The sequence below is a fragment of the Pteronotus mesoamericanus genome, unplaced genomic scaffold (genome assembly GCF_021234165.1).
Source record: "Pteronotus mesoamericanus isolate MK-2021 breed Mesoamerican mustached bat unplaced genomic scaffold, CSHL_Meso_final contig_180, whole genome shotgun sequence".
Lineage (NCBI taxonomy): Eukaryota > Metazoa > Chordata > Mammalia > Chiroptera > Mormoopidae > Pteronotus > Pteronotus mesoamericanus.
This window is the reverse complement of record NW_026555076.1, coordinates 1,909,712-1,933,912: the sequence shown is the minus strand read 5'-3', so window position 1 is coordinate 1,933,912 and position 24,201 is coordinate 1,909,712. Positions and strand designations below refer to the sequence as shown.

Genomic DNA, 24,201 nt, shown 5'->3' with positions numbered 1-24,201 from the left:
GCATTATAAAAAGGAGAAATTTAGACACACACATACACAAGGAGAAGACTGTGTGACAATGAAGGCAGAGACTGGGGTAACGTATCTACAAGCCAAGGAACACTCGAGTCCTAACAAATCACTAGAAGCTAGGGCAGAGGCATGGAACATAGTCTTTCTCCAGCTCTGCTGGAGTGCAGATATGATTTTAAGCGCTACAGAGATGCAGTTAGATGCAAAACTCCTTCAGATTTCTTATGCTAACTTTAAGGCCACTAGTTAGAAAGAAACAGAACCTTAAAAATTGAGATGGGGATTTTGGTCAGTACATATATCTGTTTATCCGCTTCCTGTGGACATCTGGAAGAACAGATGAATGACCTGATGTAAAATCTACATTAATTCATAGTTAGTAGAAAACAGGTTAGTTGTTGGTCATGGTATTGGAAAGCACAAGATTGGAAAATGAGTGACAAGGGAATCTAGGAGAAAGGATTGTGAATAAACATTTCAGAATGGGCACGGAATGTGAAAATTTTCCTGGCCCACATAAGTTGGCTCCAGTGAAATGAATACTCTTATCAATCAAGTGTACAAAATTACCTGTTTTGTGAATATGTCAGCTTATATCCTTGGCTGTTAAGCTGCTTGATGAATAGGCACATTTACCAAGTAGCCACAGTGGCAGGAATGGAGGCTGTACTTGGGCTCAAAACACAGACAACATACAGTTCCCTTTACTAAGATTGATCTGGTCACAACTATTGCTGAGTCTCCAACATGCCAACAGCAGAGTGAATACTAAGCCCCCAGTAGACTGTTTCCTGAGGAGCTAGCCATTCACCAGGTGAAAGTTGATTACTTTGGATCCCTTTTATCACAAAGGCTGTTGTTGTGGGAATGTACTCTTATCCCAAGTATATATTTACTTTAGTGTCTGCAAAACTACTGAACAACTATGCAGGGAATAACAAAATGCTTTATTCAACACCTTTGTATACTTAAAAAATCACTTTTGTTGAGGCGGCAAATTTTAAAGTAAAGGAAATGCAGTGGTGTGCTCTTCTCAGCGTGTTCCCTGGTCTTTTCAGATTTCCCAGAGAGCAGCTGGTTGACAAAATAATGAACTGGCCACCAAAGGCTTAGAAATGACACTAGCTAAGTGAAGATACCCTGTGATTTTGTGGTGCTATTCACAGGATGCAGAATATGCTTTAAGCCAGTAGGCCACAAATAGTGCCATCTTCTCTGCAGATGAACCGCATGGGCCTGGGAAACAAGGAGTGGATGTGGAAATAGCCTTTCCCGCTTTTATATCTAATAGTGCACCAGGAGCAACCTCGGTGTGTATGGAAGGCCTGCATTTCCACCAGGGAACACAGTCATTATCCCATTGAAATAAAAATCCAGGCTGACCTTGGGCTATCTTGGGCTTCTCATTTTGATGATATAATAGGCAAAGAAGGAGGTCAGTATATTGGTCTGAATAATTAATTCAATTACCAATTTGATTGCTTCCAACTAGCAGGGGCAAACAGAATTTTGAAATTCAAGCAACTCATTGTGGCACCTGTAGTACAGCCATTCTTTTATAAATTACCAATGGGAAACTGGGGCAACAAAATCAAGACAGGACCACCGGGACTCAGATTCTATAGGAGTAGAGATCTGAGTCGCCCCATCAGGAAAAAAAACAAAAAACAAAACAAAACTCACCAACTGATGCTGGCAGAGAATATAGGGAACATGAAACTTGTGATCAAAAGATGAAGTCGTAATTTTTCACAAGCCTTGTCATGTAAGCCTTGGCTACAGAAATGAGCACTACGATTGGGTATATTTTATATAAATCGTTGTTTTTCTCCTTTCCAATCATCCTTGATTCTCAATACTTCATGTGAAGGGCACTTATTCTCAATAATACATTTAAAGTTCTTGGTGAAGATTCTAGCTGCACTGACGTCTCCCCAAGGTAATATGCAGTTAATAAGGTTTTGTGTTTCCTCTGTGTTTGGGCATTTTTCCTTTGTGGCTCAGGTTTGTCTTTCTAAACAAAGAACAGGTATGTACACTAAGTAGAATAAAGGAATGGCTTGTGCCAGTTATTTGGCATTTACTCCTACCCTTCTGGATCCATTCTTTGCCCAGAACTATGTATATAGATTTTTGTCCCAGAACTATATGACTTGGTATCTCTTGCCCTCTGGTATCTCATTGGTTTTGACCAATAGGAGGCACCACCAGGAGAAAAAGAGTAAGAGGGCAAAGTTATCAAGTCTGATTTCTGCCTCAGCTCCCTCCCTCCCAACCCATGATTTTGACAGGCTGTGTTCCTCCATGTCCACTACATTTGAGTAGCCCATCCCCACAGCTATAGCTATCATCGGGTTCTGATTCTACCACTTTCTACCCTTATCCATCAGGTGTTGAAGCAGTAACAGCTAATCATCATTGGGTCCTTGAATGCTTCACCATCTCTTTTTTATGTCTCTTAATTCTGCCTACATCTCTGTACTTAGTCCCTTCTTTTAGCTCATATTAGTTAACTCTTTGAGTATGTCTTCTGTTTTCTGCTAGCATCTTCATAGACTAAATTTATGGTTGATAAGTATCTTCTGTGACTTCTTAGTTCAGGTTAAATATTACTTGTCTAGAAATAGAAATTATATTTTTTAATCAAGATTCCACAAGGCACTACTGTTAAATATGTTTGTTTGACCAGCAGCATTGATTAGAGAGGAAAGGGTTCTAAAGGAGAAGATATCTACCTTGAGAAGAGATACTTTGGGGATAACGGTAGTTTCATTATTATGTTCTATAACCAAGATACTAAATATTTGGAAAGTAGCTATATTCATAACAAACTAATTACATAAAAAATCCATCTGCAATATGCTAAAGTAGGATGAATTGGTGAAAATACAATTACAAAGGTGACAAAATTCAGTATATTGAAATGAATAACAAGGAACCTTCCCATGTAAATCTTTATAAACCTATAAAGATTTAGTCCAGGAAAACACTATTCATTACCAGACCAACTGATATATATATATATATATATATATATATATATATATACACACACACACACATATATATATATATATACACACACACACATGATAATAGTGGTATATATATATCATAGTGATCACTATGTTGCTTTAGAACAGTGATAATGATCTATTTTATGAGGACTGAAGTATTCTATTGAGTGTTGTTCCTTAAGAACATAAACAACTTATTGAAAATACTAACTGAAATCCTGTCTACCTTTTTCTTTTTTGGAGAAGAAAATGTGAAAAAAAGAAACTTTCAGAATATTATATAGGATCAATGACCACCACATATCAACTCTTATTAGTCGTTGCTTTTGCCACCTACCCAATTCTTTTATTGAGAAAGAGTTTTATGATTCACATTTAACCTCCCAGTTTTGCTCTTTTGGGGCTAAATGCAATACTGTTGAAACATACTCTTTGAATTTAATAAGAAAAGGATCAATTTTAATGCTACCTCAGGAGAAAAGCAGGAGTAATACAATTGAGAAAACCTACTATTTCTTCCAATATTCCAAAGTCACTATACAAAACTTGTCAGTTTTAGCCAACTTGTGTTTTTATGTCTGAGCAAAGATGTGCTTCAAAGAAAACTCCCTTGGAAACCTGTGATAAAAGATTACTCAAAACAAACTGAATCCATCATCAAATAACTTGTATCTTCTTTTTTAAAAAATGGGAAAAGAAAATAGAGCTCTTACTTGCAATACATTTTAAAAGTACTTTGAGTAGCTTTACTATATTTTTCCTGTGGGAATATATCAGACTCAGGCATGTGCTAAAGGGACAATTTTTTTTCTGTAAATAATATGTATAAATTCACATAATAATTGAATTAAAATAAAATAACATGAGAGCATTAAAATCATTTTTATGAAGGGGTCTATCTTAGAAAAAAATTTCCTAGAAATCCTAAATTCACAATTATTATGCTTCAGCATTTTGACGTCCAGGAATGACTCATAATGCAAATTTTAGTTTCTGTTGTGGCCCATAGACCCTATCCCTAAATCCATTCCTCATTCCTCAGTATAACCCATTCCTACCTCTAGCTTTTTCAAATTGGTCCAAATGGACAGTATATGCAGATATATGCCATGTGCCAGTATTGAAATTATGTGAGAGATACTATAGAATCTACAAATAGACTAATACATATAAGGTCACCTAATTTATAACAAAGCACCTAATTTATAGCAATTCAGACAGAAAGGATAGTCTTTTCAATAAATTGTGCTTGCCCATTAGGTATCTACAAAGGAAAAAGTAAAAATGACCCTTACTATACACATAAGTATTTTGAGATAGATCACAGTACTAAATGTGAAAAAAACCCAAAAAGCTTCTAGAAGAAAATATAACACAATATCGTTTTCACTTGATAAAATGTCTTAAACAGGACACCAACTATAAAGGAAAAAAATTATTTAATTAAAAAGTTCTACCATTAAAAATACAACGAAGAATGAAAAACAAGCTACAGAGTGGGAAAAGATATTCCCAATATCCAGGTACAGCAAAGGACTTGAACTCAGAATCCTACAAGTCAATAGAAGACTGGAAATAGATTTTTTTAAATGAGCAAAACTTGAAAAGGAACATCACCAAAATACTATGCATATGGATAATAAGCATATGAAAAAAATATCTAGCATTGTTAGTCATCAGAGTGTGTGTGTATATGTGTGTGTTTGTGTTTATATATACACACATATTCCATAATACCAATGCTGATTGATATCAAATGATTACGAGAATATGGAGCAATTAAAAGTATCATATATTTTCAATGGGATTTTGAACTGGTACCTACATTTTGATAGTATTTATCATACACACATGCACACACACATACTATAACTGCAAATTTAAATATATCTCAAGAAGAAATAAATGTTTTTGACTATGAAAAAACATATACCAGACTATTATAAATGCTTGTGACAGTGTTATTTACAAAAATCAAAAGCTGGAACCAATCCAAATGCCCAACAACCATAAAATGAACAAACAAAAATTGTCAAGAGCGATGGGTAAAAAATGAACTATTGCTATAGACAAAAATACACATTATCTCATACATGTTAAGACTGAAGTAAAGAAACTAGAAACAAGCATATATACTATATTTAATAAACATGAAGTTCAAATCAGGCAAAATAATATGTAATGATAGAGATTAGTAGTTATCTTTGAGTATATGCCAACTGAGACATAGCATGGGGGATCATACTGGGTGTTGGAAATACCTAATTTGATGAGCGGTGATATACCTGGGTGTATACATGTATAGAAAATCAAGTATTTACAGCTTTATGATATAGCAAATTTGATTAGCAGATGATAGAGCAGAACTGACATTTATTGAGTTCAGACTATTCATGTATATATGTTATTTAATTCTCACCACCATTTTTTGAAGGATATATTATTTCCCCATCAGAGATGATAAATTGGATGTTTAAAAAGGTTATATAATATAACTAAGGCATACAACAAGAAAGTAGTAGAACTTTTACTTACTATACTTATTTTACAGTTTAACATTATTTTCATTATGTACTACCTATGGACTGTGTACCATGATATAATAGGTGCATAATATTGTATAATAAGCAAACAAACCCCATACTCTTTTTCTGTACTTTTTACCCAAACCAGAATCAGGTTTAGGCTTAAAATTCCTTCTTGGTCTTAATAATTTCTAACAAAACCATTCCATGGTTTAGCTGAGATAGGATATTACACATTTAATTGCTGACCATGCTTTGTGTAATCCATCCAAACAAGGATGTTTACTGGTCCCTGTTAGTGCTTGGTACTACAGTGAAAGCATGATTTATGGAGTCAGAATATCCCGTTTAAGTCCTGCATTATCCTGTTCCTCTTCTCTTACCACAGTCAAGTTATTGATCTATTCCAAATATTTTTTCTTCATCCAAAAATGGGAATAATATTTCCTTCACATTTAAGTGAAGCAGGATTACAAATTGAACTCATACAACTTAGAGTCATAGAGAAAATGCAACTTATTTTTGTCTACCAATTAGCTAGTTTTCTCATAAACCTGTACCTATTTTAAAGTGGAAAAGAGAATTGTTTAAAACTTCCTTTAGATTAAACTCAGACTCAGGAAAAAAAAGTTTGGTCTTTCAGTTGCTTCAGTCTTCCGTCCACCTTCGCAGGTCCTTTTCACGGTATCTTCTGGGTGTCCGGAGAAAGATCTGGTGTGAGCAGCCTCATGTTCGCGGATTGATTCAGGATCTCTAGGCTTCCTGGGTCTCTAGGATCATGGTTCTTGTCCACCAGGAAGCATCCAATACTGCTAATGCTCACAATCTGGCTTTAAACTGGCAAAAAGTTTGCTGGTGAGCTTTGGCTAATGAAGCCTCATCTCAGACTCTTCCAGTATTTTCAACCCCTCTGAGATCTCACTGTGTATGGCTCATGTAGATACGGCTCTCTCCTGAGCACAAATTACAACAGGGCTGATTTGCCCTGTTACGATACCCTCTCTAGAAACTTACCTGGAGGCACTTTGGCCACATCTTGTTTCATGAGCATTCGGGAACCTCGGGCAGCACAGCTGGCCGTGCAGCAAGTTAGTACAGCGTGGTCTGCAAGGAGTGCTCTTTCCGGAGATCCCAATGAGGACCATTGGCAAACGCCCCACCCCACTCTTGTTTGGTGCCACTTTACTTACTCAAACACTTCTGCCTTCCCCTTTCTCTTTTTTCTTCCAGACACCCACTGAATCAACACGCAAGATTTTCTTTTCTTTCTCCTCCTTATCAAATCTTCCTTCCTCTAGATAGAAAAACAAGTCTTACAGTTTGGTTACTTTCTGAGGAAGAGCATCTCAACTACGTTTCGGAGGAAACTCAATGATTTAAGTCCTCCTTATTTCTTGAGATGTTCACGGGATAATAGATGGTTTGGGAATTCCTTTTGTTTTCAAAGCACACTAACTTTACTGCACAAGCCTTTTTTTTTCACATTAGAAGTTAAAATTTGCCTCAGTTCTCCACTTTTCAGTCTATGATAACAAGGCTTGCTCCCAGTAGCCCCAGGCATCTGAAACCCAGGGACAGGCAGAGTTAAGGTCCTGGGCTCAAACAGACAAAAGAGAGTGAACTTTCCAAATTTCCCAGATACAACTTTATTTCCATATTCTATAGATTTATCACTAAGATTCTGCTAGTTAAAATGGATTTCTGCATTTTTATGTTCCAAACTCTCTTCAGGATCTTTCTCAAATATTAGCCCTTTCATGATCTCTGTAAGTAGAAGTAGTCTCTATTATTGTCAAAATTTCTTCACATTTTTTTCTGTTTTGCTTTAATGGTATTGATCACTGTCTCTCTTAAATAATTGTTACAATTACATTTGCATTTTTCTTCCTTGCTAGATCCTAAGCTCCTTGGAGTGGTGGGCTATATATTGAATTTAGTCTGACGTAATAGGAAGATAGGCAAGTTACTTAAATTCTCTATACTCACGGTTATTATAACTGTAAAATATCTACCTTACAGCCTTGTGTGTTTATTATAAAAAATACCCAGAGTATATGGGAAAAGATCTCTGCATAGAGTTAACCAGCAGTTTGTGTTCCATAAGCAATAATAAAATGGATAATTACTATGTGGCACATTTTTTTAGAATACCCCAGTCCATAGAGAAAATACTTATTTCTGTTTTACTAATATCCAGGAAAGATTCTAAATTTTAAAACAAAACTTCTAGTACTAAGAACACAACATAAGGAACTATAATGAGTGATGAAAATAATATTATTATTTATGTTAAAAACAATTTAATATATCCAAAAGACAGCACTAAAAATATTACATATATTTACATAAGACCTCATAAGATATGCAGTGTATTCCTTATTTCCAAAATCCAAATTATCACTGCAAGGGTAGTGACGAAAATAAGACCTTATGCTTTATACTACTTTCCAAAGAGCTTTCCCATACAAATATCTTGCTTCCCCCACCCCCCGACCCCACCCCATATTGTTAAGACACTTAGGTTAGATCAGCGGATTTAAAATTCAAAGAGGCTGGGCCTTTGCCCAAGGTCAATTTCTTTATAGTCAATAATTGACCTTAGGTTACGAGCAACCTCTTCCCAATTTCTTGCTTCAATCCTTCTTTCATCAATCAGGAACAACAAACTTACAAAGCTAATATTTTGCTATTGAGAGTGTCATTCTGTTTTAGTTAAACTATTTTAAGAATGGTTTTCTATTTACGTCACTTATTCATAATAAGGATAACAGCAACACTATTTATTATGTTGAACTTGCCATAAATAAATTTCCTACTGCTCAGGGAATCTGGACATATGCCTGCACCATCAATAACTGCTGATCCACCATTCCATTTGTTACTCTCACAAAGGAGATTACATTCCTGTCATTTGAGAGGAGATTTTGGCATCAGGAATGCCTATATTTTTGTCAATAAGGCCCATTCACTCTTCACTGCCTCAGGCCAGTAGTCTGTTTCTCTTTCCTGACCAAAGATTTACCTCTGCAATTTACATGCAAGGTTAATAGTTGCATCCGCCTCCAAAAAAAACCATCAAAATACCATTCAGAGGTGATTAAATGCCAAGCTCGAGAAAGGCAAGGGTATTTTTCTCCTTTCAGTTCTTTTTTTCTCTTTCCCTTCATCCCTCCTGTTCCTGTCTTCCTTTCCCCCTTTTTTCCTCCCTCCCTTCCTTCCTTTCTTCTTTCTTTAAAAAAAAAAAAAAAAAAAAAAAAAAATTGCATCATTGTAAGCAAATGTCAGCCATTATACAGGGATCAGAAAAACCACAGGGCTTCCAAATGAGATTTTCCAATTATTTTGCATTCATTTTTTTTAAAATTTACAAAGATTTTCTTTCTCTTTTCTTTTTCTTTCTTTCCCTTCCTCCCTCCCTTCCTCTTTCTCCCTTGTTTCCTTCCTTCCTTCCGTCCGTCCTTCCTTCCTTCCTTCCTTCCTTCCTTCCTTCCTTCCTTCCACCCATCCTTCCTTCTTGCCCACCTGCCTGCCTGCAAACTGTGTGGAAAACAAAGATTTGAAAACCAAAACCCTAAATCTATAACGCAATAAAACTTGGTATAATTGTGTCTACTTAGACTTAAAGACTGCCTTCTAGTCCAATTTTTCTTGTGCAAACACACCAGCTTTTTCTACCCATGGAAAAGCAAATTCTGTCCCTTTATGCACCAACCACTTGGGAGCAATCTCTCACAGAAGAGAGGGTTTGACATATTCTACTTATATTGGAAAATCCTACCTGCTGTGAGGGTTGACATAAGTGGAGCCATTTTAAAATGAAGCCAGACCAACTTTATCTTACAAACAATTGTTTGTAAAGCCAGCAGGAAAGCAGATATCCTGATCACAAGGACTCTATCTGAAGACAGAATCAATAACCAATCATCTATTGCTAGAGAGTAACTCAGCTGGTTAGCACTAGGAGAAATTTCTTCTATCTTTGTATTTATTCCCTTCCTTTTCTCATAAAACCCCTTGCCCTCACTCTGCAATAAGGACACTATCTGGGTTTCTGCCTCAATCTATGCTCCCCAAGTTGCAATTCTTTAATCCCAAATAAACTTTTATTACCTCTCATTTCAGCTATTTGAGGTTAACACTCCTCGACATAAAGTTTCCAGAAGAAAACTGTCTTACTCTAAAATGCAGTAGTAACCACTGCAGCTCAACTAAACAGGGTTTATGCATATGTTAGAAAAGTGATCAAAATAAGCAGATTACTTCTTGATCCTTCTTTTCCAATTGTTTAAAATAGAGTTTTGATGATATTGAGTAGATTTGTTCTAGTCGAGAGCAGCTTTTAAAGGGAACTGCTTGTCTGGCTTACCCAGAGAAAACAATTGGCTTATGTTGTAAAATGAGAGTAATCGGTATTAGCTCAAATACATAGCTCATTCACTAAAGGAAACTCACTTTTGAGAAAAATTAATCTATAATTATCTAGAGTCAATTCACATGACATTCTACTGCTACAGATTCTTCAATAAAATTTTGAGACCTTTCTACTAATATTTATTAGCATCAGAATCTGTCCATTCAATAAATATTTACTGACCATCTTATGTGCCAGGTACTCTACTGATCCTTTATCACACCTGTTACATACATATACATACATGAACACACATACACCCCAATACATAAACAAAATCTCTGCTGAGAATCTAGCTTTAGAATATTCTGTATAAATTCTCTATGTGCACTATAATGATGTATAATAAAATAACAGAAAACTCAGTGGCTTAAAACAATAACTATTTACTATTCCTCATGAGTCTTTGGATCAATTAGGTCATTTTGAGATCTTGACTATGTTCACTCATGCATCCACAGTTAACTGTGTGTCAAGTTGTTGGTCCTGACTGAGTTTACTCAGTAATTTAAAGACTAGTGTGGCACAGGAGAAATGATTGGCGGTATAACTGCATTCTGTATATCTCATTCCTAGAAAGATAACTGGGGAATTTGATATCAGGTGAACAAGCCTCAGTATGCAAGAGCTCTTCACACTTTGTATGTCCAACTGTTTACAAAGAAGACCTCAATAATTGCTCCACTGCTTTTATATGTGTCTTTTTTGCAGTGTGTTTATTTACTATGTCTTGAATCTGGGATAGCCTTCAAACTTGTTTTGGAAGATAAAATGCGTGAAAGTGACATTGTTCAACTTTTGAGCCCAAGCTTTAAGAGATCTTGCAGCTTCTACTTTCATCTTCTTAGAAAATCTCGTTACCCTGTGAGGAAATTCTCTGTGCAGCCTGCTGGAGGATGATAAAACCATGTGGAGCTGAGACCCATCACACAAGCTGAGAGCTCCTAGGCAAAACAGCCCCTAAATCATGTTACTAGATGAATGCATTTGCACAACCCATCCCAGAAGACTAGCAGGAAATCACCCAGCTAAGCTAAGCCCAAATTGCCAGCCCACAAAACTAAAATAAAATGAGTTTTTTAAGTCACTGTTTTGGTGTGGTTTCTCATGTAGAAATAGATAACTGAGACATTCTACTTGCATCATGTTTGGAAATAATATTCTTTTGGTCAAATCAAATCATGTATCTATTTCCAGAGCCAGGAAGTGGAGAGGAATGTCCCGTCTACCATGGAAAGAGTAAAAAAAAAAAAGAAAAAAAGACCATCGATGCAATTAATCTACCCTGTACACATATCTGGAAACTAATGATGAAAGTTTAAATGATTCATACAACTTCACCCATTTAGTGACAAAAATGCTAATCCCAGCTCATTCAACTATAAAGCTTGTGCTTTTTCTCCTCTACTTAAAACAGATATGTAATAGAAGGATATACTAGGTCAGCTTTCTGCAGTTGAGGACCCTGACTTCTGTAAGATCTACGCTTTAACTTAATGTTGCATTTTCCTCTTTTTCATAGCTGAGACTAAATATTTACCTGAAGGCTTAGATCACAGGACTAAATATGAACTAAAACAGGTTATCTTTAAGGACCTTCATTCACACCAACAGCATTTTTTACTAAGCATCACGTTGGCTGTTATTAATGGGAAAAGTGCTATGCTTCTACTGAATGGGCTTTCACCTTATTCTAAATGTCTGATTTCTCACATCATGTGCTTCAATTCTTCTAAATTGAGTTCTATTCTGAAATTCCACTTCTGGTAATTGACTTATTTCTTCATTGTTCTCTTTGCTTTCTGTAGTCCCAGTGAGAAATTAGACATATTTTCCTGGTTCAAATAACCACAGCCAAAGCTTTATGCCATTTTCAGATGTTTTTAGAGTTGCCTGCCTGTACTTCCAAGAATTACTCAAATCCTGCTGTCCATCATCTTATTCTTCACACGGGATAGGGTACCCTGATATTTCAGTTTTAAACTCCATTACTAGTTGTTTGCTTGCATTTCTATCCAACAAAATCCCAAGACGAACTATTTTATTCATCTTTATGTTTCCCTGCAGGACTTTTGAAATTTCTTGAATTTAGCCATTGTTTCATTAATGGGTATTGAATAAATGACATAAGTGAATGCTTAAGTAAATACAAGTTATTATTAGAAGAAGCAGCTTCATATCGTTGCATGTTAGAAGAATAACTCCTGCCACTATCCCTTCCCTGACATCATTTTTACAGATAGGTTAGCAGGGAAATTAACCAGTGGTGACTTCAATAATATAGAAACAGCTTCCGTTACCTCCCGATGGGTCAATAGTTATCTATGGACTGCCTGAAGTTACTGGGTACCAGGGTGATCTGCATTTCTACGAAACATAAGTGGAGAAATGGATATCTGAGTCAGTAGTGTCAGGAAAATGAAATTGGGTAAAAAGCAGTAAATACTACATTGTAGATTAGCACACTGATTTCTCTCTGAGTCACTTTCATAAGAAAGTACAGCCTTCCCTCCCCCTTTGGTGCACATAAAACCAGTAAAAAAACAGATGTCTGGAGTCCTTTAATAAAATGAAATCAGTATAGTTTTGCTTCATTCTTGTCCTTTTTAGTGCTCTTTATATTCCATTTGTAGCCATATATATGTATATATATGTATATGTATATATGTATATATATGGCTACAAATGTATATATATTGGAGATTTTATATATATGGAGATATATATATCTTCAGTGGCCATTGCAGAATAATTCGATAATGGTTAATTTTATGCGTCAACTTAACTGGACCATGAGCTGCCCAGGTATTTTATTAAACATTATTTCTGGGTGTTGATATGAGGGTGGATGACATTAACAGTTGAATTTGTAGACTGAGTAAAGCATATTTCCCTCATCAGTGTGGATAAGGCTCTTTCAGTCCATTGAAGGCCTGAATAGAATGAAAGGCTGATTTAAAAAAATTTTTTTTCTGTTTGTTACCATGCTGGAACATTTGTCTTCTGCCTTAAAGCCTGGACTCAGACTGGAATCTATGCTATCAGATCCCCTGGTTCTCAGACCTTCAGACTTGCATTGAATTATACCATTGTCTCTCTTGTGTCTCGACTTCTCAGCTTCCATAACCCTGTGAGTCAATTCAATATGATAATATTGCTCTGTCCTGGCTAGGTAGCTCAGTTGGTTAGAGCATTGTCCTTATGTGCCAAGGCTGTGGGTTTGATTTCAAACCCTGATCAGAAGAATCAACCAATAAACATATAAATAAGTGGAACAAGTCAATGTTTCTCTCTCTCTCACTCTCTCCTCTCTCTCTCCCCACCCCCTTTTCTCTCTCTAAATTCAATAAATAAAAATTTTTAAAAATATATTGGATCACTTTCTCTAGAAAACATACCAATACAATGTTCCTTCTTCTAGGAATGTAAATAAAACCATTGAACAAGTCAAGAATTCAGTGATGATCTCAGATCCCAGCCAGATTAAAAGTAATGAACATTTAACATCATCATTTAACCCTCAAGCATTTGCAGCATCTACTTTATAAGATCACATAAATAAACTATTTAGCAAATAACAAGTGTATAGCACAAAGACCAAGGAAAGGTGTGGTCCATATTTTCCTGTGTATGTTGGCAAGGCTTGAACAAACAATTAAAATAAACAATATGCACCCTTAAAAATCTGATGATTGTCACAGTATGAAGCAAAAACATATTTACAATTTTCCAGTGTTCATGCAGCATTAATAAAAAATGGATGTCACAACTCTCAACATTATGCCAGACCAAGCTTTTTAATTTATTTGGGTGACATTGGTTTATAAGATTGTATAGGTTTCAAGCATACATTTCTGTGATACGTGATCTGTGTCTTGCATTGTGTGCCCACCACCCAAATCAAATCATCTTCCATCACCATATATTTGGCCCCCTTTGCCATTTACAATCACCTAAACGCCTTCCCCCTGATAACTACCATGCTGTTCTCTGTTTCTATGAGTTTCAGTTTTACAATATATGCCATATGTCAGTGAAATCTTATGGTTCTTAGTTTTTATGACTGATTTATTTACTTAGCATAATATTCTCAAGAGCCATCCATGTCACAAATGGCAGTGTTTCATTTTTTTCTCATGGCTGACTATTATTTTTATATATAAAATAATCAATAATATGAAGCTGTTTCTTCAAATAATAACTTGCATTTACTTAAGCATTTACTTATATCATTTATTCGATGAAATAAGTGAATCTTCATTGTTCTCTTTGCTTTCTTTATACACACACACACACACACACACCCCCTCACATATTCTTTATCCAATCACCTATTGATGGACACTTTGGTTGTTTCCATGTCTTGGCCACAGTCAATAATGCGTCAATGACGTAGGAATGTATATATCTTTGCTAAGTGTTTCCAAATTTTTTGTGCAGATACCCAAAAGAGGGGTTGCTGGGTCATATGGTAACTCCATTCTTAATTTTTTGAGGAACTCCTATACTGGTTTTCATGGTGGCTATACCAGTTTACAGTCCCACCAGAGGAGTGTAAGAGTTCCTTTTCCTCCACAACTTATCCAATACTTGTTATTACTTTTCTGTGATAATAGCTATTCTAACCAGGGCTATCTTATTGTAGTTTGATTTGCATTTCCCTAATAGCCAGTGACACTGAGCATTTTTTCATATATCTGTTGGATATTTGTACATCTTCTTGGGACAAGTGTCTGTTCAGATCCTCTGTCAATTTTTTAATTGTATTGTTTGTTTGGTGTTGAGTTGTAGGAGTTATTTCTATATTTTTAATATTAACTACTTGTTGGAGATGCTGTTTGCAAATATCATCTCCCATTTTTGTGGTTGCCTTTTTTTTTGTTTTTTTTTTGGCAGTTTCTTTTGCTGTGCAGAAGGTTTTTTAGTTTGATATTGTCCCATCTATTCATTTTTGCCTTTACTTCCTTTGCTTTCTGGGTCTAATTTATAAAATCTCTAAGAACAAGAAGGTCCATAAGTTTAGTACCTATGTTTTCTTCTGTGTAATTTATTGTATCAGATCTAACATTTAGGTCTTGGATTCATTTTGAATTAGTTTTTGTACATGAGAAAGAACTATAGTATAGTTTCATTCTTTTGCATGGAGCTTTTCACAAGATTTTACTTTTCTATTACATCTACTAACAGTAGATGGAATAGAGACTAGAAAAGATGAAGAACTTGCACTCTCCTTCTTCTGTTCTTCTACTTTTTTCTACCCAAGAGATACTGAACAGTATTTTCTGTCATTGTGTGTATACTCTTAGTTTAAAATATCCATTAAAGTAATATACTGATAGGAAAAATGAGGTCAAAGCAATATAACAATACAAAAGAATGCTCCAAAATCACACACTGGGAAGACAGAAAGAATACAAAAAAAATTCAGTGACAGGAAATTTTATGGGAACAAAACCTTTCATGGAAGGATTTGAGCTTTTTTACTACTCTAAGTACAAACAGTGGCCCATGCAATGACTGTCATAACAGTCATCACAGATCTAGTATGTAAATATCACTGAGAATATCAGCATTGTTGAGAAGTGAAAATAAGAAAAACTCTAGTATGGAAACATACTGTGAAGAGAGATAAATTTTCTATTTATCGCTGAGCCACTGGTCCAACATGGTAATTTTGTGAACAAAAAATAGGCAAGTAAAAATGTAATATTTTTTAACCTTGGTAAGGAGCAAACAGATTAATTTCAATAAGTACTCAAACTTTGTACACATAAATTTCCTTCTGCGATTTTATTATATTTAACATCATTTTGTTTAGCACTAATCATTTCAGTAGTGATTTTTTTTATTTTTTATCTACTCAGGATAGATCCTAGAAAGCAAAAAACATTTTATGTAAACAAATCAATGATGGTTAGTTTCCCTAGATGGAATATCTTAAAATATTTTCCTTATTATTTTCCAGTTATTTTTTTTAAGATTCACATTATTATAAGTATTTTAGAAAGTCTCAGTTGAATGCTAATTATGTCTGTAACAGTGCATATTTTTAACCATTTTGAAATAATTATAAATTCACAAAGTTGGTACAAAAAGTTTCCATAGACTTTCCCCCCAGTTTCCCCCCAAGGGTTGAATTTTTAAATTTCAGTGAAAATATTGCAGCCTCTTGACTATGCCTTTGTATGTGCAGAGAGGAAAAAAGAATGATTTCTGAAAATTCTTATTATTGTATCATCAAACAAAAATAATTTAAGTTTAGAGTATAGGGCAAAATATTTATTTAGTTTTTCTCTCCCAAGGCAATTCAGTTCATATAGAGTCAGTTTGTTTTAGTTATGAGGACTTTGTTTTCCCTTTTCTTTTCCTCTCATCTTGGTGTTTTCACTCTTTTACTTTGTCTACTTCCTTATGGAATCCCCCTTAATCTCCTCTAGGTCCCAGACCCAGATAAAAGTCATTTCAGTACATTGAGTTTCTCCTTTTGTCCTGAGAGTGAAATATAAGAACTGGGTCAATTCGAGGCTTGCTTCAGTCCAGGCTTGGGGTGACTCAGTGTATTAACAAGACAGACAAATATTTTTTTCCTAGTATTTTTCTCATCTTTTTAGTAAAATTCTGGAACCCACTATTGCTAAAAATGTTTCTGTCATTTTACCAGGACTGAACAAATATTGTTTCTATTATTTCTTAATCCTAGCTTAGTATGACCCATGACCCCTGAGAGGAATGGTATATGTAGCACACCCCACCCCAACAGAGGGTTGGAGGGCAGTTTTTGAAATCCTGCTATACTAATTTCCTATGAAATTATAAGGGTAAAATTCCTCTTTTTTCTATATCTCATATGTATGCATTTGCAGAGAAACTTATAATACACAAAAGACATTCACATATTAGTGATTAATTTTATCCTCATGAACCATTGTTGGAGTAGAGAAAAGAAAAATTATTACTGTTATTCAAATGTGAGAAAGAAAAACCTGAGCCTTGAATGGTTGTGTAAAGTTGGAGAACCAGAACTTCTGGCTTCAAAGCAAATAGAAACTTTGTAACATACTATATCATCATCTTACATAATACCAAATATCTCATAAATTAGTAACCATAAAAAATAAAACTATACACGATAAAATTTTTTGAAGAAAACAGAAAAACATTCTGATCAGTGAACATAGTAGGAAACTCATGCTTGAAATTAGGATTATATTTTCATGCTATTTAAGTACTACAGGAGCCTAATTTCTTTGGATTAAGACCACATGAAACATTTTCAAAACCTAAAAGTCTCTATACTCACAGAAAACTAATTTTTGATAATTCGGCAAACAAAAAAAAAAAATAAGAGCAACAGAGAGAGACAGACAGAAAAACAGAGAACTGAAAATATTTGGCAAATACATGGTCTATTATTAGTATTAATTTGTTTAAAGTATCAGATGTTTTAATGATTAAGTAGTTTCAACCACAAGGAAGCTATTGATTAAAATGTTTATTGCTCGGGTATTGTTCAGGGTCTGAGGTCAGACACAAAGGATTGCTTTACAATCACTGAGACTTCAGTTTGTTTCTCACCTCTTAGACTTAATGTATAGCCTGGTGAAAGCTCTCATAGGAAACAGAAGTAAAGACCCAGCAAGACTTACCATCTTGATGTACAGTGTTAAGCTAACATGAATCGATTGTACACTAGCTCATTGCTTCAGAGAAAAATCTATAACTACTAATGGGTTTTACTCCTGAGGTTAAAAGTCACAAAAATATTATATTCCTCTCCTTAAATATTAGTTAATTTTCCTTTAGTGACCACTTTGGGAAGTAAAGGACCGCAGAAGGCTAAAAGGTTTCCATAAAATTCAACTACTATAGGTTTAAAGAAAATAAAGTGGGCTTTTGTGTCATGGATGTGGTTTCTCATATGACAGCTTTGGTAACAACTAGTGATTATCATTCTGGTCACCTGTACTTCCCCTAATGGTTACCCATAACAATTCAGTTTATTCTGCAGGAAAGATCTGACTGATCAAAGCATATACAATCATGCATTGTGCATGCAGAAATATATTTAATCCTGTTTATGGTGTTGGAAAAATGCAGTCTGATTGGTCCTCATTAAAAAAATCTCCTTTAAATACTTAATGTATGAGAAAATAAGATATAGCTATAAAAGACAGAGAAAAGTCTGCTCATCTGAAATAAACTTTGCTGCCATTTAATATGGTTTAACTGCAGAAACAAATGTTGTAATTGACAAATGGAAACAATTTGAACACCATTTGCCCCTGAAGAAAAAGAAATTCACCAAGTGCCCCAAACACTCTACTGAGATTTCCTCATCTGTAAACTAAGACGATAAAAGGTACTCTCCTCAAAAGGAATTATTTGTATTAATTGATATTTTAAATGTACAAGATAAGTTATAAGTACTGTAAAATCTAAGGCAAAATAGTTATATAATTCCAATAACATATACACTAAAGTAACTGACAACATATTTAGTCTTATACATAAGACTGGAAGTGTGGTTGGAGTCAGAAGGTCTAGAACTGGTAGATTGCAGAGACGGCCCTGGTCCTCTCTCTGCCCCTCCACACGCTACGCCATATTCTTCTACAATTCTCTCCCTCGGGCACCGGAGCAGACACAATTTCCACTCCCGAGTGCAGCCAGGTATTGCTTTCGCTGACGATATGTTTTAAAAAGTGATGCAAAGAAAAGATTAAAGTGGGCTTATGTAATTGGGATCATTCTCACACTTGCCTTCTAATAATACTGCCACGAAAGGACACCCCTGGGATAACGTGACAAAGGATGGGAGCCACATGGAGCAGGGATGAGTGTTCTCAGTTTGCCCAGTTACGGCCATGCTAAGCTCTCTGGGAATCAGGTAAACCCCAAGCTTGATCAGCAGAGTTGCTGCTGGGATTATTTTATTTATGTAAGGAGTAAGTCCTTACAGTTGTTTGTCACAGAAGTTCTGTGGCTGTTTGTTTCACATTGCTATTAAGGCAATAGGTAGCTAATAAAAAATTATACTTAAAATGGAATGCTGCTCTAACAAAAATATGATCCTTTGATTTGGGGACAAGGAGATAGATAGTACGGATAGCATTAAAGGAGGCCGGAAAAACTGAACAAGAATATTGCAACAGGAGAAGGGAAGTGTGATAACCTGTGTATTACATTTAGTAAAACTGTAACACATAACCTGAAAGTCAAATAATATACCTTAAGAACTTTGGGACATGGTACTGAAAATGTTTGGTTTCTCTTAGTTGCTTATGACAAGATCCACAAGAAAAAGGTAAACTAAAGAACTAGCCAGTTTCCAAGGAGCATTTAGTGGGAATGCAGAGAGCTCAGGAATTTTGGAAATTGTTAGTTTGGAGAATAAAACATTCACATTCCCAGTCTATCAAACAAGTAAGAGGTTCTCATATTAATACATTGCTTCAGGACCGAAAATTTCTGAGACCTTTTGTTAAGACCTATGAAATAATTAAATTGATTTCTAATAGACTCTCTCAGCTGGACCAATGGACTCCTAAGGAATATTAATGGTGTTGTTTCATAGCAGTTTGACATGTCAAAAACACCAACAATTAAGTCTAGAGAGACAGGCATGGCTCAAAAACAACTGAGATGCAGCTTGTGCTACATGTATGTACTCAAGTCTGATATATAGAAAACCTACACAGTAGCTAAGGTGGCTGTACTTGCAAAAGCATCATCATTTTGTTCCAAAGAGGTGTAGTCATTCACAGATACTAGATGAAGACTCAATCAAGGACCATACTCCATTTCAGGGTAGGGAGAACCTGGAAACATTTTGCCTGGAAGGATTTCAGAATATGGCCTAGCGACTACTACTGTGCCTCCTATTTTTCTTCATTCAAATGATAGTGTTTATTATAATTATTCTACCCCTGACCAAGTGGCACACAACAAACATTTATGTCCATTGAGTTTGTAGTGCAGGATTTTGGACTAGAAATAGTGATGATAACTTCCCTCTACCCAGCACTCCCTGGCACCTCAGCTAAAGGATGTGAAGGCCAGAGGCTATAATTCTCTGAAGATTTCTTTACCAAAATGTCTGTTGATAGATGCTGATGGCAACTTTAGCTTGGGATCTGTTGGGTATATCTTCACATGGTCTTCCTTTCTGGATCTATCTGACTTATCCACAACATAGTGGTTGGATTCCACCAAAGTATTAATGAGACTATTTTTAAAGATATAATGTACCACATAGTTTGACTGGTTGGGGGCAGATAATTTGCCCTTTATTTATTTTTAAATTTTTTTGTGTGTGTGTACACATTTAGTTTTATTGTAACCAAGCAACTTATATACTTTCAACATTTAAAACTGAGCATCTTTCCTTTCCAGTCAAACAAAAAGAAAATTTAAAAATAAAGAGGAACAAAATTATAATAGAGAAATGTCAATTCCAAATAAGATCCTACAGTTCTGCTGATTCTCCCATTGAGTGGCTGGGCTCAAGTCATCATTAGGAGAGAGTTTTATTTTAAAAGTGTCATCTTAAATTGCAAGGATGTCCATTAAACATCACAATTAAACAGGCCAAAGGAGAAGCCATGTTGTCAAAATGCCCACGTAACACACCCAAATATCTCAAACCCGCCCAAATATCGCAAACCCACCCTTTGCTGACCTTCTATAATCCCCTTTTTTTAAAGTCCTTCTTTCTTTTTTTAAACAAGAGAAAGTAGACAGATACATGTTGGTAAATGCTAATTGTCCATATTCACATAGAGATATAGTGTAATATCAGAGCCCAATGTACAGAGAATGGAGGAAAAAAGCTAGAATTCTATGCACTACTACTCAGGGGCCTAGCACCCTTCAGCTTCCAGCAGAGCTAAGGAAGTGGAAGGTTTTTCTTTTTTCCCACAGAGCACGGTGGTGTTGATTCCATAGAATTTTGTCAAGATAGGAAGGGATAAAAATGAATTTGGAACAGAAAGGGACAGAGATTCTTTTCCCACTGTATTCTACTCAAGGTACATCCCCACCCCACCAAATAAGGTGGGAACCATGGTGTAAATGAGAGAAAAGAAACCTCAAAAACAGGGAGGCTAAGCACAAGAGGAAAAAAAAAGACTGCAACTTGTTCCTAGTGTCTGGAGAAAATTAAAAAAGAAGGTTGGTATCAGTGTTCCATTAATCATCTTCTTCTTCATCTTCCTCTCCTTACTCCCCCTCCTCGTCATCTTCTTCACCTTCATCCTCATCCCCTTCTTCAACAGTATCTTCCAACCCTTCTTCTTCTTCATCATCATCGTCTCCTTCTCCTTCCCCCTCTTCATCATCCATATCAGGGACCAAGTAGTACTATAATGGATTTGGCCAAATATCATCCTTGATGACTTCTCCTAACTCAACTGCACCTGCATCAGCAGCATCAGTAAACCAAGTAAAAAAAGCCCTCTGGCTCTTCATGCTGCCCCTTCCTGTTGGCTTTATTCTGCATTTGACTTGAATGTTTTGTCAAATCCTTCCCAGATTTCCATTTGATTTCAGTGGACTTTCAAGATGGATCACCACTATCATTCAGATGGAATATTTTAGAGAGAAATTTACTTTTGAAGTAAGAATTTTCATCAAAATAAAGATCTATTCTGTAACCTGATTTGATATCTTCGAATTCTGTCACTTCAACTCTTGTCAAATAATGCAGTATCACTTCGTCCTCTTTCCCAAGCAGTGCAGACACTTGTGGATGGTTGACAAATGTTGTTACCCCAAAATTTGGGATTTTGGCCATCAATCCTGCCCTCTTCTGAAAAAGTGGTTGGTGGAGTTTGTTATATTTCTGTTCTGCTTTCAAAATCTCCTCACTGGCTTGTTCATTAAGTCTGTCTATTTCATTTTGTACTTCATCAATATGTTCAATTGCATCTTGCTATTCTTTTTCTTCCTTTGGCAAGTCCTGAGAAGTTGACTTCTTCTCTGGCTTGAGGGCAGGAGGAGGTCTCGGTTTCTTTGTTAGGGGTGGGAGTGAAGACTGGCGTTTGGGAGCCATGCTGTGAGATAAGCTGAAGAACCTGATGGAAGGGAAGTGCACGGCTGAAAGAAGCTCTGAGAAATCTTTTATTTTATAGGTCTCTAGATCAAGAGGCCCCACATCCAAACCCATTGAAAATTGTAAAATTTTGAACAATGTGGTACAAATGCTATGACTGGATGATATTTGGAGGGCAGGGAGAGCTTAGTGAAATAGAAATGAGCAAATTTTACATATTATAAGTTATTAAATAACTGTAGCTCTCAGTAAAGATGGTATTAACTTACACTAATTGACCCAACTGTTTATCTTTCTCTGTATCCACAACACTCTGCCTTATAAATTTTCAAAGCTTTCTTAGGGAAAGTATAAGAGAGTTTGATAGAATTCTCCTCCCTTTGGTGTGGCCATGTCTCATCTTTGCCTAATAAGTTGTTAGCCAACATGCTGCAAACAGAAGCTTGGAATGGTCTAGTACAACCATACTCCCGCCTGCTATTTCTCTCTGCCATCAGCATTAGAAGGATGTGAGAAGCAAGGCCGATCTGCAAAAAGATGTGTTACAGAACAAAGCCAGGCTGACTCAATCATTCCATCTGCAGACTTCCAGATCACCTAATGCCTGTGATCCCTGCAAAATGGAAGTTATTCCCATCAAAATTAGCAGAGCCACCTGCCAATCACCTTAGAGTGTGAATTTAATAAAGACTTATTGTTATGGGCCAGTGAGGCTCTGTACTGTTTGTTACGAAACTTTTGTGCCAAGAAAATAAACTGATATCCACATATCAGATACCAAATAACATCTCTTATAAGTCAAAATGTATACTACTCTCAGATTATACTGTACTCCACTGTTATGTCAGGAGGCATATCAGGGGTTAATTAACTCTCTACTTCACCAGATTCTGCCCATGCACTATATTTATTGGGTGCATGTTTGAAAAGCATAAACTCACTATTCAGGGGGAAATGCTTATACGTACATATTACACTCACACCTTATTGAACTGCAGAGAAGCAGTGAGCATCTGCATAAGACTGCCACCTGCGCAGTTCAGCAGAGCCACCCAACAGATCACGTTGTAGAATGGAGTTAATGTTAACTAGAATATCAATCACTTTTGCGCATCTGCCAGTGGAATCAAATTTGCATCCTTACCCTTTTACGGCAGGAAATTTCCTGCTTAAAAATAAGAGACCAAAGGGGGACTTTGCAAGGAAAGGGCCTATAGAAAAATAAGAATTACTTCACTGGTCACAAATGAACATCAACTGTAGGTGTGCCTTTGGCTATATGTCTATAACAATAACTGTGCTTATTTTAATAGCTAAAAATAACACACACCATTGTTTCTCATAATTTAGATATATTAGAGAAGCTGAGGAAATGGTTTTACAGTATCAAGAAAAATCTGAATGAAGGAAAAGGAAATCATTTTGTGGGTGTTAATTCTCCTACACAGAGATATTAAAATAATTCAATGCTACTCTAGGCAGGCACATTATTCCTAGTTTGGAACATCCATCTGTATCAAACAAAATTGATTAAATTAGGCACCAAGCAGTAACCTAAGTGATATCATTTTCAGACCATCTAAATCATCTTCTCTGATGTATATCTAAGCCCATGTATAGCTTTTAAAAACTCTTTGCATATTCCCTTGGGGCCAGGTGAAATCCATTGGCATTAAATTTCAAATTGCTTTTTAAAATCATTTGAATTATATTCAACAGGCAGTTTCAGACAAATGAATGACAGTGTGCTCTCAGACAGCCAGGATTAGTAGTGGCTCAAACATTAACCCAGTGGATAACACTTAGCAAGTTACTTAACTGTTCTGTGCCTCAGTTTCCCCCAACTATAAAATATGAGTAATAAATGTGCCCATGTCACATAATTGCCATGAGGATTAACTGAGTTGATACAATGCTTAACACATGGTAAGCACTCAGAAAAAAAAAAGGATGTATTAGCATATCTAAATGTAATCATACAGTTCAGTTGCTTGACCATCTTTGATTATACAATGTATATTAGAACATTTAGCTGTGAGATTAGCAGCATCGGATTTTGATCATTAATTCCCTAACATTAAATTCAACGGTATTTTTTTGTCATGTGTCTCAATGCAAAGATAATAGGGACCAAATGATCCCAAACTGTTATTGCTTTATCTCCAGGAACGCTTCTACTGTGGATAC

The 24,201-nt window shown here is 35.7% G+C and overlaps 1 pseudogene; it reads right to left on the bottom strand.

Annotated features, from left to right (window-relative positions):
* Positions 1–21,152: 21,152 nt before the first annotated feature.
* Positions 21,153–22,014, bottom strand: LOC129065478 (protein SET-like; annotated as a pseudogene).
* Between the last annotated feature and the right edge of the window lie 2,187 nt (positions 22,015–24,201).